This window comes from Phyllobates terribilis, unplaced genomic scaffold (assembly GCF_046119375.1).
Source record: "Phyllobates terribilis strain yellow unplaced genomic scaffold, ASM4611937v1 Scaffold_1__5_contigs__length_1240528914, whole genome shotgun sequence".
Taxonomy (NCBI): domain Eukaryota; kingdom Metazoa; phylum Chordata; class Amphibia; order Anura; family Dendrobatidae; genus Phyllobates; species Phyllobates terribilis.
The window spans coordinates 949,582,821-949,597,259 of NW_027362761.1; positions in this window are offsets into that span (position 1 = coordinate 949,582,821).

The following is a 14,439-nucleotide window of genomic DNA, read 5'->3' on the forward strand; positions in this document are numbered from 1 at the left end:
AGAGCGGTGTTTAAATTTGGCACCAAAATCGCTGACTGGTCGCGGCCAGCAACCGCGACCAATCAGCAAAGCGGTGTTGAAATTTGGCGACTATATCGCTGATTGGTCACGGCCGGCGGTCACGACTAATCAGCAGAGCGGGGTTTAAATTTTGCGCCAATAATGCTGATTGGTCGCGGTCACGACCAATCAGCAAAGCGGTGTTTACATTTTGCGTCATTAATGCTGATTGGTTGCCGTCGCAACCAATCAGCAAAGCGGTGTTTAAATTTGGCGCCAATAATGGTGATTGGTCACGACCGCGACCATTCAGCAGAGCGGTGTTTAAATTTGGCGGCAACAATGTTGATTAGTCGCGGCCGGCGGTCGCGACCAATCAGCAGAGCAGGGTTTAAATTTGGCACCAAAATCGCTAATTGGTCGCGGCCGGCAACTGTGACCAATCAGCAGAGCGGGGTTTAAATTTGGCGCCAATACTGCTGATTTGTCATGGCCGGCAACCGTGACCAATCAGCCGAGCAGGGTTTAAATTTGGCGCCAATACTGCTGATTGGTCGCGGACGGCGACTGCGATCAATCAGCAGAGCGGTGTTTAAATTTGGCGCCATTAATGCTGATTAGTCGCGGCCGGCATCCGCGACCAATTAGCAGAGCGGGGTTTAAATTTGGTGCCAATCTTGCTGATTGGTCGCGGCTGGAGTCCGCGACCAATCAGCAGAGCGTTGTTTAAATTTGGCGCCAATCTCACTGATTGGACGCGTCTGGGGTCCGCGACCAATCAGCAGAGCGTTGTTTAAATTTGGCGCCAAGCTCGCTGATTGGTCGCGGCCGCTATTTAAATGTGGCGCCCAAATCGGTGATTGGTCGCGGGCAGCGTCCGCGACCAATCAGTAGAGCGGTGTTTAACTTTAGCGCCAAGATCACTGATTGGTCGCGTGCGGAGAGCGCGACCAATCAGCTAATCGTATTGGTGAGGACCGACCAATCAGTACAGCGGTGTTTAAATGTGGAGCCAAGATGGGTGATTGGTCGCGGCCGATATTTAAATTTTAACTTTTTTTTTTTAACTTAGCGGTGTTTAACTTTAGCGCCAAGATCACTGATTGGTCGCGTGCGGAGAGCGCGACCAATCAGCTAATCGTATTGGTGAGGACCGACCAATCAGTACAGCGGTGTTTAAATGTGGAGCCAAGATGGGTGATTGGTCGCGGCCGATATTTAAATTTGGCGCCCAAATCGGTGATTGGTCGCGGGCAGCGCCTGCGACCAATCAGCGATTTTTAACACAAATGTCCGGACCTTTGTAACACCATGCGGATACTGTGGGGAGATCAGCAGCTAGGGTGTGAAGGGAGGACCGGGGAGCGGCGCTGCGGGTCGAGATACTTCTGCTGCGAGTACCCGCTCATGTCCCGGGTTCTCGGAGCGGAAGTATCCAACCAGGCAGCGCCGCTGACATCCATGCGGCTAGGGTGTGAAGGGAGGACCGGGGAGCGGCGCTGACATCCAATTGGTCGCGGCCGCTATTTAAATGTGCCGCACAAATCGGTGATTGGTCGCCGTCTTGACCGCGACCAATCACTGATCTTGCCGCCAAAGTTAAACACTACTGTGCTGATTGGTCGCGGACGCTGCCCGCGACCAATCACCGATTTGTGTGCCAAATTTAAATATCAGCCTCATGCACGTCACTGACAGCGTGGGAAAATTCTCCTGCACTCAGCGCGAGAATTCTCCCACGCTGTCAGTGACGTACATGAGGTGAGCCGAGTTCATTGTCGGCTCATCTGGATGCCGTCACAGTCAGACACTGAGGAGCGCAAGCATGCCTGCGCTTCTCAGTGTCTGCGGGATGACAGGCTGGATGGCAGCGTTCTGCTGCGGTCCAGCCTGTCATCTCGATGTAGCAGAGCTGAAGCTGTCGTGGGAACCATGGAAAGGTAAAGATGATGTTGCTTTATTATTTTTCTTTTATTGCAGGAGATCGTTGGCTTCAGCTGGAATGGGCGTGATGGTAAGTATGGTTTAATTTAGAACAATAAAGGATTGTGTCTTTATTTCAATTAAAGGACTTTATTCTGGGTGTTTGTGTTTTCTTTTAACTTTGACTATGGGGTTAGTAATGGGGGTGTCTTATAGACGCCTCTCCATTACTAACCTGGGCTTGATGTCAGCTGGCATTATAAGCTGACATCAACCCCAGCCCTATTACCCAACTGCCACCGCACCAGGGCAGCGTGGAAGAGCGAGGCTAAGTGCCAGAATTGGCGCATCCTATGAATGCGCCATTTCTGGGGCGGCTGACGGCTGGTGTTTCTAGCCTGGGAGGGGGCCAATATTCATGGCTCCCTTCCTGGGCTATTAATATCAGCCCCCAGCTGTCTGCCTAGCCTTTGCTAGCTATTAAATTAGGGGGGACCCCACGTCATTTTTTTGGGGGGTCCCCCATTTTAATAGCTAGTAAAGGCTATGTATTCAGCTGGGGGCTGATATTAGTAGCCTGGGAAGCTCCGTGGGTATTACCCCCTACCCAGGCTTCAAACATCTGCCCCAGCTGTCTGCTTAACCTCCGCTAGAGACTAAAATTAAGGGGAACCCCACGCCAATTTTTTTTAATAATAAATCCTTTATTTTAATACTAAATGACAAGTACAGTAACCAACACTATCACTGTACTTCATATATATGTGACTGACATGTTTCTATCTATCTAATCTATGTGTGAAGCTCTATTCTGTCTGTTATAAATTGTCGGGTACAGATGCTGAATTGCCGGCCGGCTTTTTTAAAGAGACAGTGCATGAAAACACTATTATATTTTTTAATAAATCCTTTACACTAAATGACAAGTACAGTAAGCAACACTGTCACTGTACTTCATATATATGTGACTGACATGTTTCTATCTATCTAATCTATGTGTGAGGCTCTATTCCTTCTTGTCTAAATTGTCGGGTACCTGTGTATGCCGCTGCTGAATTGCCGGCCGGCTTTTTTAAAGAAAGCGTCTTCTGAGCAGTTTGTCAGCTTTTGGACACCTTTGAAGGTGTTTTCTATGTGTTTCTATGTGTTTTTGTTTGCCTGCCATTGGTTTTAACGGTGTTCGACGGTGTTCTAAGGTGTTCGACGAACAGTTCGACGAACAGTTCCTTGAACATCCCGGTGTTCGACGAACCGAACCGAACCAGAACACTACGGGGGTGGCTCAACACTATCTACAACCTACAGAAGTTTCTCAGGTAGTACAGCTCATCCAGGATGGCACATCAATGCGAGCTGTGGCAAGAAGGTTTGCTGTGTTTGTCAGTGTAGTGTCCAGAGGCTGGAGGCGCTACTTCCAGGAGACAAGCCAGTACACCAGGAGATGTGGAGGAGGCCGTAGGAGGGCAACAACCCAGCAGCAGGACCGCTACCTCCGCCTTTGTGCAAGAAGAAACAGGAGGAGCACTGCCTGAGCCCTGCAAAATGACCTCCAGCAGGCCACAAATGTGCATGTGGTATGAGGGCCCAACGTCCACAGATGGGGGTTGTGCTCACAGCCCAACACCATGCAGGACGCTTGGCATTTGCCTCAGCACACCAGGATTGGCAAAGTCGCCACTGGCGCCCTGTGCTCTTCACAGATGAAAGCAGGTTCACACTGAGCACATGTGACAGACGTGACAGAGTCTGGAGACGCCGTGGAGAGTGATCTGCTGCCTGCAACATCCTTCAGTATGACCGGTTTGGCAGTGGGTCAGTATTGGTGTGGGGTGGCATTTATTTCGAGGGCCGCACAGCCCTCCATGTGCTCACCAGAGGTAGCTTGACTGCCATTAGGTATCGAGATGAGACCCTTAGACTACTTGTGAGACCATATGCTGATGCAGTTGGCCCTGGGTTCCTCCTAATGCAGGACAATGCCAGACCTCATGTGTATCAGCAGTTTCTGCAAGATGAAGGCATTGAAACTATGGACTGGCCCGCTCATTCCCCAGACCAAATCCGATTGAGCACATCTGGGACATCATGTCTCACTCCATCCACCAACAGCACATTGCACCACATTCTGTTCAGGAGTTGGCGGATGCTTTAGTCCAGGTCTGGGAGGAGATCCCACAGGAGACCATCCGCAACCTCATCAGGAGCATGCCCAGGCATTGTAGGGAGGTCATAAAGGCACGTGGAGGCCACACACAATGCTGAGCCTCATTTTGACTTGTTTTAAGGACTTTACATCAAAGTTGGATCAGCCTGTAGGATGTTTTTCCACTTTCATTTTGGGGGTGACTCAAAATCCAGGCCTCCATTGGTTAATAAATTTGATTTCCATTGATGATTTTTGTGTGATTTTGTTGTCAGCACATTCAACTTTGTATAGAACAAAGTATTCAATGAGAATATTTCATTCATTCAGATCTAGGATGTGTTATTTGAGTGTTCCCTTTATTTTTTTGAGCAGTGTATATGTATATATAGGTACATACTGTATTTGTGCAATTTGTGTATATGTATTGCAGCAAAGTCAGGTAGGCTGGGGTTTAAATCCTAGCTCTGCAGGTTTTGATTAGATGCACCTGATTAGCTTTGACTAAGAACAGGCTGCATGCAACCTGTTAAGTGTGAATTGTGCCTCGAGTTGAATACTTCTGTTTGGCGCTGGAAGCTGCTGGAGCTTGGGCTGAAGGGTATACCAAGACTGGTGGGATTGTGCCCCTACTGTGTATGAAGTGTGCTTCGGGAGAAAGGACTATAGTCTGTTCGGGTGAGCTCGCACTGACGTATGTGTCTTGCTAAATGAACTGTTTATTTTCTGTGATATCTTTGTGCCATGAGAAAGTTGATTTTGGTTTTGAATCCCTTGGAGTTTTATAAAAGCATTAAAACTGCACCTGTTTGAACAAACAACATTACCTGTGTGAATGATACCTTAATTCTTACCTGAGAGCTTGAATACCTACAATTTGTGGATGAAATGCAGGTGTGAAGTCCTAAAGAGCATAGGTGATTGAATGTCCTAGGTAAATGCAACTAAATCATTGCAAGCACAGTCTGAAAGCATGGAGGAGCTGTCCTGGTGGAAGTTGACATTGCTGCGGTGCCATGGCATTGCTGGTGCGACTTGGGAGAGCGGGGAGCCATCTCTTTAAGTGGAGTTATGAGGAGGACAACCAGGATCTGCAATGCTGGGAGCGAGGTTCACATAGCACCTCAGTACAGAGAGATGGTAGAACTGACCGAGTCCCAGAACCACTGGAATGCATGGAATGCAGCATTGGCTGGCACAACTTCTACTGTGCTGTTCCTCATCCTGGTGAGGGGCCTCAGGCGTGTCCGGTGACTGTTAGCAGTGTCTAAGTGACAGAAGTTCAGGACTCAGGGAGTTTGTTGACCCTGGTAAGGGCTTCACTTCCATATGTGTTAGTCACTGGAAAGGTGGGTAGGGGTAAAGTGTATCAATGGATACCCCAAAAACTATTCCATTACCCAAGTGGACATATGCACAGACAGTGGTTCCATGCCCAATGAAGTGGGAGTGATAAAGTACTGATTGCATGCTATTGTTTTTGGTCAAGATTTTCCGTTATCCTGATACTTATGGCCTGAAGCTGTAGCACCTAGTAGTATCGTATGCCGCCAGGAGTTGGCTATGTTAACAAGGTCACATGATGTAGATGGTGAATTACCTTTCACTGTACTGAGAGGAGGATGCACAGTAGTGTACTGAGCACAAACCAGTGTCAGTTCTTGTGTAGCAGAGCTAAGGTTGTGTGTCTACAAAGCAGTATGGTGCTAGTGCAAGTGTTGTATGTTTGTTTGTAGTACTAAACTTACTGCATGTTGTAGGCATTGAGTGTTTTTGTAATGTGCAGGCAGCAGAGCCTGTGTTCATGATGGGCATGCAGCAGAGTCTGCGTGTGATGTGCAGGTGGCAAAGCCTGTGTACATGATATGCAGGCAGCAGAGCTTATGCGCGTGAACTTTGAGTGTAATCTGTAGGTAGCAGAGCCCTCCCTGTAGGCTGTGTGTTGGCATATGGTGCCCAGCCTCAAGCTTTGGGCATGAATGGAAGTATGAGAATCAAAAAACACCCGGGTCTACATGTTGGCTCAGGTAAGTGAAGAGATATATGCTAAGATTAAAAAAGTATATTTAAATTGATCATAAATTAAAAACGTGAAGCACTTAAAAATTTAAACTAAAAGTTGAATGAAAATAAAGCTTCAGGATCAACAGAACGCCCCTTTGGGAAAAAGCACTTATGCGAAACAGCGTCGTCGGGGTATATCCTTGACCTCTAGGATCAACTTTTTTACGTGAGTATACCACAGTTACTGACCATATAGAAATCTGGATAGCTAAGCAGTTTACAGGTCTCGTACATAACATTTACCCAACTTAATTCTAGCCTGCTCTATTTTTAACTCAATTCAGTCTGGTTTTTACTTCATTTTCCTCTTTGAACATTGATGGAGCCATGTAATTTTGATTTTTTTTTTCAGCTAATAGGAAATGGTGCAATAACACATTGATTACTTTATTTTGTACTTGTAATTCATGGTCACTTGTTTAATCATTTATTTATTTGCGGCAGCTTGCAATACTAGATCCATTTCTTTTACTCTCTGGCCATGTCCATATGAATCACCACACCAATGCTGCCCAAATTAAATGACAAATTGTAACTATAGTATTCTCATTTCTTTGCATGTGTATCATTATATTTGATGAACTGAGGTTCTTTGCCTTCAGTACTAACCGTTGATCCTGAGGCTTGATTTTCATTCAGCTTCTTGTTTAAATTTTTATGTGTTTCATGTTTTTAATTTTTGATCAATAAAGATATACTTTTTTAATCTTAGCATATATCTTTTCACTTGCCTGAGCCAACATGTAGACCCGGGTGTTTTTTGATTCTTATATTTTTGAAGTGGTATGCAAATATCAATGTCAGTGGGATTTTTGTTGATAATATGGATGGAAGTATGTAGCAAAACCAGGTAGGCTAAGGTTAAATCCAGCACTGCAGGTCTTAATTAGATGCTCCTGACTAGCTTTGACTAAGAACCAGGGCATGTGTTCACTAGGAGTGTCAGTCTGCTGGGTGTTGAGTAGAGATGAGCGTTGTTCTACTCGAACTGTTCGCCAATCTCAAATTCGAGCTGTTTTGGGCGGTGTTCGAGCCGTTCGGCGAACACGAACAATTTGAGAAAAATTCAGCTGTTCGAGGTTATGTTCGATAACTGTTCGTGCACCAAAATCATAACTGGATTTTTTCTCAGTAATGATGAAAATTAATGTTAATACGCAGTTTGAGTGTACAGCGGGGTGGGGGGAGGGGCAGGGGATGGATCTCTGCAGGAACAATGAAGATCTCCATTTTTTTTTCTCTTTCCCGCATTTGCAGTGGGGAGGTGCAATCTGTCAGCCTATCAGCAGCGCACACACAGAGCGAAGTGCTTTTTTTCACACAAGCAAGGGCATGTGTCATTGGCAGTGTATGTCACATGTCCTTGCCCTATAAGACCAAGCCATTTTCCCCGTCGCCACCATTTTCTCACTGCTGCAGCTGCGTGTTAGACGGCACCGCTGTTGCTGTGTGCGCTATACCTTGTTAATTTCAAGCCAATTTTCGCACAAATATACAGATAGCTTGGGAGTAGGGAATAGTTGTGATTGCAGTCCTTTTAAGGACTAGGTTACAGCATTTCCTACGACTTTTATCAGGGAGGTCTGTGCTCTTAAATAGATAGGTTGTGGGAGTAAAGACTAATTGTAATTGGAGTCCTTTTCAGGACTAGGTTACATGAGTTCCTATCAGTTTTTGCCAGGCAGGTCTGTGCCAGTGCTGTGCAAGTTTTTTTCACAGCATTTGGCTGAATCTAGCAAAGCTAATCCTTTTTGGCCTATTGCAGAGTGTGTTAGTCAGTGGAGTAGCCTATCTGTGTTGCAAGATATAACACCTGTGTATAGAATACCAATTTATTTACTGCACTTGGTGAAGTAAAATCTTTTGGGCATAGCATCATTCTATTAGTCCATCTATACTGACCTCCATCAGGTTGCAAACTGAATATAATTTTTTTCTGCATCTAGCTCTGAAAAAATATTTGGGCTTCTAGCAGTGTGTGGGACTTGGTCTATTAGTCCATCTATACTGACCTCCATCAGGTTGCAAATTAAAAATAATTTTTTTCTTCATTTAGCTCTGAAAAAATATTTGGGCTTCTAGCAGTGTGTGGGACTTGTTCTATTAGTCCTTCTATACTGACCTCCAGCAGGTTGCAAATTGAATATAATTTTTTTCTGCATCTAGCTCTGAAAAAATAGTTGGGCTTCTAGCGGTGTGTGGGACTTGGTCTATTAGGCCATCTATACTGACCTCCATCAGGTTGCAAATTAAAAATAATTTTTTTCTGCATCTAGCTCTGAAAAAATATTTGGGCTTCTAGCAGTGTGTGGGACTTGGTCTATTAGTCCATCTATACTGACCTCCATCAGGTTGCAAATTAAAAATAATTTTTTTCTGCATCTAGCTCTGAAAAAATATTTGGGCTTCTAGCAGTGTGTGGGACTTGGTCTATTAGTCCATCTATACTGACCTCCATCAGGTTGCAAATTAAAAATAATTTTTTTCTGCATCTAGCTCTGAAAAAATATTTGGGCTTCTAGCAGTGTGTGGGACTTGGTCTATTAGTCCATCTATACTGACCTCCATCAGGTTGCAAATTAAAAATAATTTTTTTCTTCATTTAGCTCTGAAAAAATATTTGGGCTTCTAGCAGTGTGTGGGACTTGTTCTATTAGTCCTTCTATACTGACCTCCAGCAGGTTGCAAATTGAATATAATTTTTTTCTGCATCTAGCTCTGAAAAAATAGTTGGGCTTCTAGCGGTGTGTGGGACTTGGTCTATTAGTCCATCTATACTGACCTCCATCAGGTTGCAAATTAAAAATATTTTTTTTCTGCATCTAGCTCTGAAAAAATATTTGGGCTTCTAGCAGTGTGTGGGACTTGGTCTATTAGTCCATCTATACTGACCTCCATCAGGTTGCAAATTAAAAATAATTTTTCTCTGCATCTAGCTCTGAAAAAATATTTGGGCTTCTAGCGGTGTGTGGGACTTGGTCTATTAGTCCATCTATACTGACCTCCATCAGGTTGCAAATTAAAAATAATTTTTTTCTGCATCTAGCTCTGAAAAAATATTTGGGCTTCTAGCAGTGTGTGGGACTTGGTCTATTAGTCCATCTATACTGACCTCCATCAGGTTGCAAATTAAAAATAATTTTTATCTGCATCTACAGTACCTCTGAAAAAATATTTGGGCTTCTAGCAGTGTGTGGGACTATTTGTATTAGTCCATCTATACTGACCTCCATCAGGTTGCAAATTCAAAATAATTTTTTTCTGCATCTAACCCAGCCAATAGTTTTGGCCTAATACCACAGTTTGGCCACTCAGCTCTGCTCGGTTACCATCCATTGTTTTTTTGTGCAAACAACTCCAGAGTTGTGAATTAGTTAACCACCAAAATGAGTGGAAAAAGGCCTGCTGCTGGTGGAAAGGGGAATAGGCGTGTTGGGAAGGGGAAAAAAGGTTGTGTCCGTGGGGTAGGTGTTAAAGCAACAGTAACATCTGCAGAAGAAAGACCATCTTCCAGCCAAACTAAAATGTCTACTTCTTTTAGCGGACAATGTGATAAGATCCCTTTCTTACGGCCACGCCAATCGCTACAAATTCCAGATGAGGCACAAAAACAGCAGGTGCTTCAACTGATATCAAGTGGTCCTTTAAGTGGGCTCTCCTCCACATCAACTTCAACATCACAAATACTCCAGTCCTCAAAGGTGTCACCCAAATCGCACTTGCTTCCTCACAGCTCCCAAATCTCCAGCTGCCCGTCTGAGTATGAGGTAGAACAGATGGTTGAGTCTGCAGAGCTGTTTACTCATACTATAGCCTGGGAATCAGAGGTCGACTCCAGCGCTTCTGTGAATCCAGACGAGGAAATGATCTGCACTGATGCCCAGAATCTTTATGAGTCGGATCTAGGACCAGACGCAGAAGGTTCTGACCATAATGTAGACCCTCATTCCCAAACTGTAACTCCTGTTGGTGAAGACAATGAGGAAGACGATGATGAGATTCAAATACCTGATTGGAGCGACAACTTTAGTTTTTTGTCAGGGCAGGAACAGGTTGGCTCTGAGGACGACGGGTGTGATAACGCACAGGGTGATGATGATGAGGTCGGAGATCCCACTTACTGTCAACCCACAGTCAGCCAAGAGATGAGGTCAGCAGAGGAGGTGGAGGAAGATGCTAGTGACGACGAGGTCAGGTTGCGCCTTCCTGGACAGAGACGTAGTACTGGAAGCACGTCAACAACTGCATCCTCAAACACAACTCTGCCTCTCACCACAAGTCGTGGTGGCTCTTCAGGTCGCATGGGTGCTAAGCCTTGCATAGCCTGGGCATTTTTTCAGATCGATAAAGATGACCCAACTCGTGTTATCTGTAACATTTGTCAGCAAAAGCTAAGTAGAGGCCAAAAAATACATAGTTTGAGTACTTCATGCATGAACCGGCACATGGACATGAAGCATAAGTTGCAGTGGGAAGCTCAGTGTGCTACAATGCGGCCTAGCCGGCCGGGCCAATCACCGTCTGCCATATCTTGTGCATCCGCGGCCTCTTCATCCTCTGTGACTGGGGGGACAGCAGTCACACCTGTTTTGGGGCGCAGACCTGCCACCTCTTTACCCGCAACAGCCAGCGTGATTGGCAGGTCATCATTTTCTTTGGAGGTGGTAACACCAGCTGGTGTTGAGCGCTGTCCGACATCGATAGCACCACCTTTGGATCAAGGCAACCTAACATGTCCGCCTGCATCTTCCTCACAGACCGGCAGTTTGCCGGGGACACCCTTATCAACCCCGTCTAAGCACAATAGCCAGCCCTCGGTCCCTCAGATGTGGACAAGTAAAAGACCATTTCCTCCTAGCCATGAGAAAGCTAAGAGGTTGAATTTCACCATCTGCAAGCTCTTGGCTACAGAAATGCTGCCTTTCCGCCTGGTGGACACAGAGGATTTTCGAGACCTTATGTCCGTCGCAATGCCCCAGTACCAGATGCCCAGTCGGCACTACTTCTCAAAGAAAGGTGTGCCTGCGCTCCACCAGCATGTCGCACACAACATCACCGCTTCTTTGAGAAACTCTGTGTGTGACAGGGTGCATTTCACCACAGACACTTGGACGAGTAGGCATGGACAGGGGCGTTACATGTCGCTGACTGGGCACTGGGTAACTATGGTGACAGCAGGACAAGGGGCTGCTGTCCAAGTCTTGCCGTCCCCACGAGTTGTGCGTCAATCCTCTTTATGTCAAAGTTCCTCCACTGCTTCTGCCTCCTCAACCTCCTCTCGGTCTTCCACCTGCACGCAAAGCCTGTCTGGTCATGCCACAAGCTTTCTAACTGCGCAGAAGGGATCCTGCACACCTCCTTACTATGCTGGCAGTAGGGCTCAACGTCATCAGGCGGTTTTTACATTGAAATGTCTGGGAAATGTGAGTCACACAGCTGAGGAGTTGTGGTCAGCTCTGGAGAACCAATTTCATGAATGGTTGTCTCCACTGGACCTGAAACCAGGGAAGGCCGTGTGCGACAATGCTGCAAACCTGGGTGCGGCCCTTCGCCGGGGCAATGTCACACACATGCCTTGTATGGCTCACGTGTTGAACCTGGTTGTCCAGCAATTTTTAGCCCACTATCCCAGACTAGATGGCCTTCTGCAGAGGGCACGGTCGCTGTGTGCTCACTTCCGCCGTTCGCATCCCGCAGCTCAGCGACTTACATCTCTACAGAAGTCGTTGGGCCTGCCACTTCACCGGCTAAAATGCGATGTGCCTACCCGGTGGAATTCAACTCTGCACATGTTGCAGCGACTGTGGCAGCACCGACAAGCCCTGGTGCAATACGTTCTGACGTATAGCCTGGGCCAACGAGATTCAGAGGTGGGGCAAATCACGCTGGAGGAGTGGTCTCAGATCAGGGACCTATGCACCCTTCTGCACAGTTTTGAAATGGCGACGAAGATGTTTAGTGCTGACGATGCCATTATCAGCATGACTATTCCGGTGATTTACATGCTGGAGCACATGTTAAACAGAATTCGGAGTCAGGTGGTGGCACAAGAGGAGGTGGAGGAAGTAGAGGAGTAGGAGTTGTATGCGGAAGGGCTAACATCTGCAAGGTCCAGACGGTCGGCAGCACCAAGGCGGCAGGCATGTGAGGGTGGGGGAGATGGTTTTACCAGGGCGCATGGTAGCAGCCAAACTAGTGAGGAAGGTGCAGGAGCCCAGGAAGAAGTGGAGGACGAACTGATGGAAGACTCATCAGATGAGGGAGACCTTGATCACATTTCTGTTGTGCGAGGTTGGGGGGAGAGGACAGAGGAAGGAAGCATGATTGTTACCTCGCCACCAACACAACAGGGACTTGGTGCTCCTGGATGCGCAACACACATGAGTGCCTTCTTGCTGCACTACCTGCAACATGACCCTCGAATTGTGAGAATTAGAAATAATCCTGACTACTGGGTTGCCACACTGTTAGATCCCCGGTACAAAAGTAAATTTGCAGAAATTATTCCTGCCATAGAAAGGGATGCACGCATGCAGGAGTATCAGCAGAGACTGTTGCAGAATCTTACATGTGCTTTTCCACAAAATACCAGTGGTGCACGTAGTGAATCTCACAGTTCCAACTTGCCAACCGTGGGACCGTCAAGTGTTCAGCACTCAAACCGTAACAGAACCACAGTATCTGCTGGTAACATCAATTTTGCGGAATCATTTCACCACTTTTTTAGCCCATCCTTTGCAAGGCCACAGGAGACAAGAAGTCTGACACATAGTCAACGCCTAGAGACGATGGTACAGGAGTATCTCCAAGTAAACACTGAAGCCACGACTGTGTCACTGGACCCTTGCTCTTTTTGGGCTTCCAATCTGGATAAATGGCCGGAGCTAGCCACTTACGCCTTGGAGATCTTGTCATGCCCCGCAGCCAGCCTTCTGTCTGAACGTGTGTTCAGCGCTGCTGGTGGTGTGCTGACAGATAAGCGCACGCGGCTCTCCACTGATAATGTAGACAGACTCACGTTCATAAAGATGAACAAATCATGGATCCGAAACGACTTTTCTACCCTTGTGTCATCCTGGGGAGAGTAAAAGCTTGATGATTGGTTAAAATCACCCTACCAACCGTTTTAAGCTTTCAAATTACTAATCATGTTTATCTGTATCTTGACTGGAAAATAATTTGGGCTTTGTAGCAGTGTGCAGCACTGATCCTATTAGGCCATCTATAATAAGCTTCACCAGATTTAAAATTAAAAATAATTTTTAGCTGCATCTAGCCCGGAAAATAATTTTGGGGCTCCAAGATGCGCAAGGCACATAAGTGCCTTCTTGCTGCACTACCTGCAGCATGACCCTCATATTGTCAGAATTCGAAGTAATCATGACTACTGGGTTGCCACACTCTTAGATCCCCCAAACTTTTCGATCAACCTTTTCATTTTAATAAAGACCAAAAAAATGGTCATTTTTGAAATTATAAGCATTAGCAGGTTGTTAGAAACTGAAATCAAACAGTTTTCAACTCAAAACTTTATTCTAGGTGATGTTACATTTTCACATAGGACCCCTTGTTCGAAAGGAGCTTCTGAACTCTCTCGTCCATTGAATTTGTCAGGTTTTGGATGGTTTCTGCTTCAATTGTTTTGCATGAGGACAGAATACCCTCCCAGAGCTGTTGCTTAGATGTGAACTGCCTCCCGCCATCATAGACACTCCTTTTAATGATGCTCCAAAGGTTCTGAATGGGGTAGAGGTCAGGGGAGCATGGGGGTCACACCATAAGTTTGTCCCCTTTTATGCCCATATCAGCCAGAGATGCAGATGTTTTATGTGCAGCATGAGATGGTGCATTATCATGCAGAAAAATGATCTTGCTGTGAAATACACGGTTCTTCTTCTTGAACCATGGCAGGAAGTGCTGTTTGAGAAAATCCACATACATTATGGAGTTCATCTTTAGCGCCTTCAGGGATCCTAAAGGGGCCGACAATCTCTCTCCCCATGATTCCAGCCCAAAACATTACTCCACCTCCTCCTTGTTGGCGCTGTAGCCGTGTTTGCGTGGGGTGTCCATCAACCAGCCATCCTCCACTCCATCCATCTGGACCATCGAGCGCTGCACGGCACTCATCCGTGAACAAAACAGTTTTGAAATCAGTCTTCATGTAATGTTTGGCCCACTGGAGCCGTTTCTGCTTGTGTGAAGTGGATAGAGGAGGTCGACAGGATGGCGCATGCACAGCTGCAAACCTCTGAAGGACCCTGCATCTTGTTGTTCGGGGGACGTTGGAGGCACAAGCAGCTTCAAAA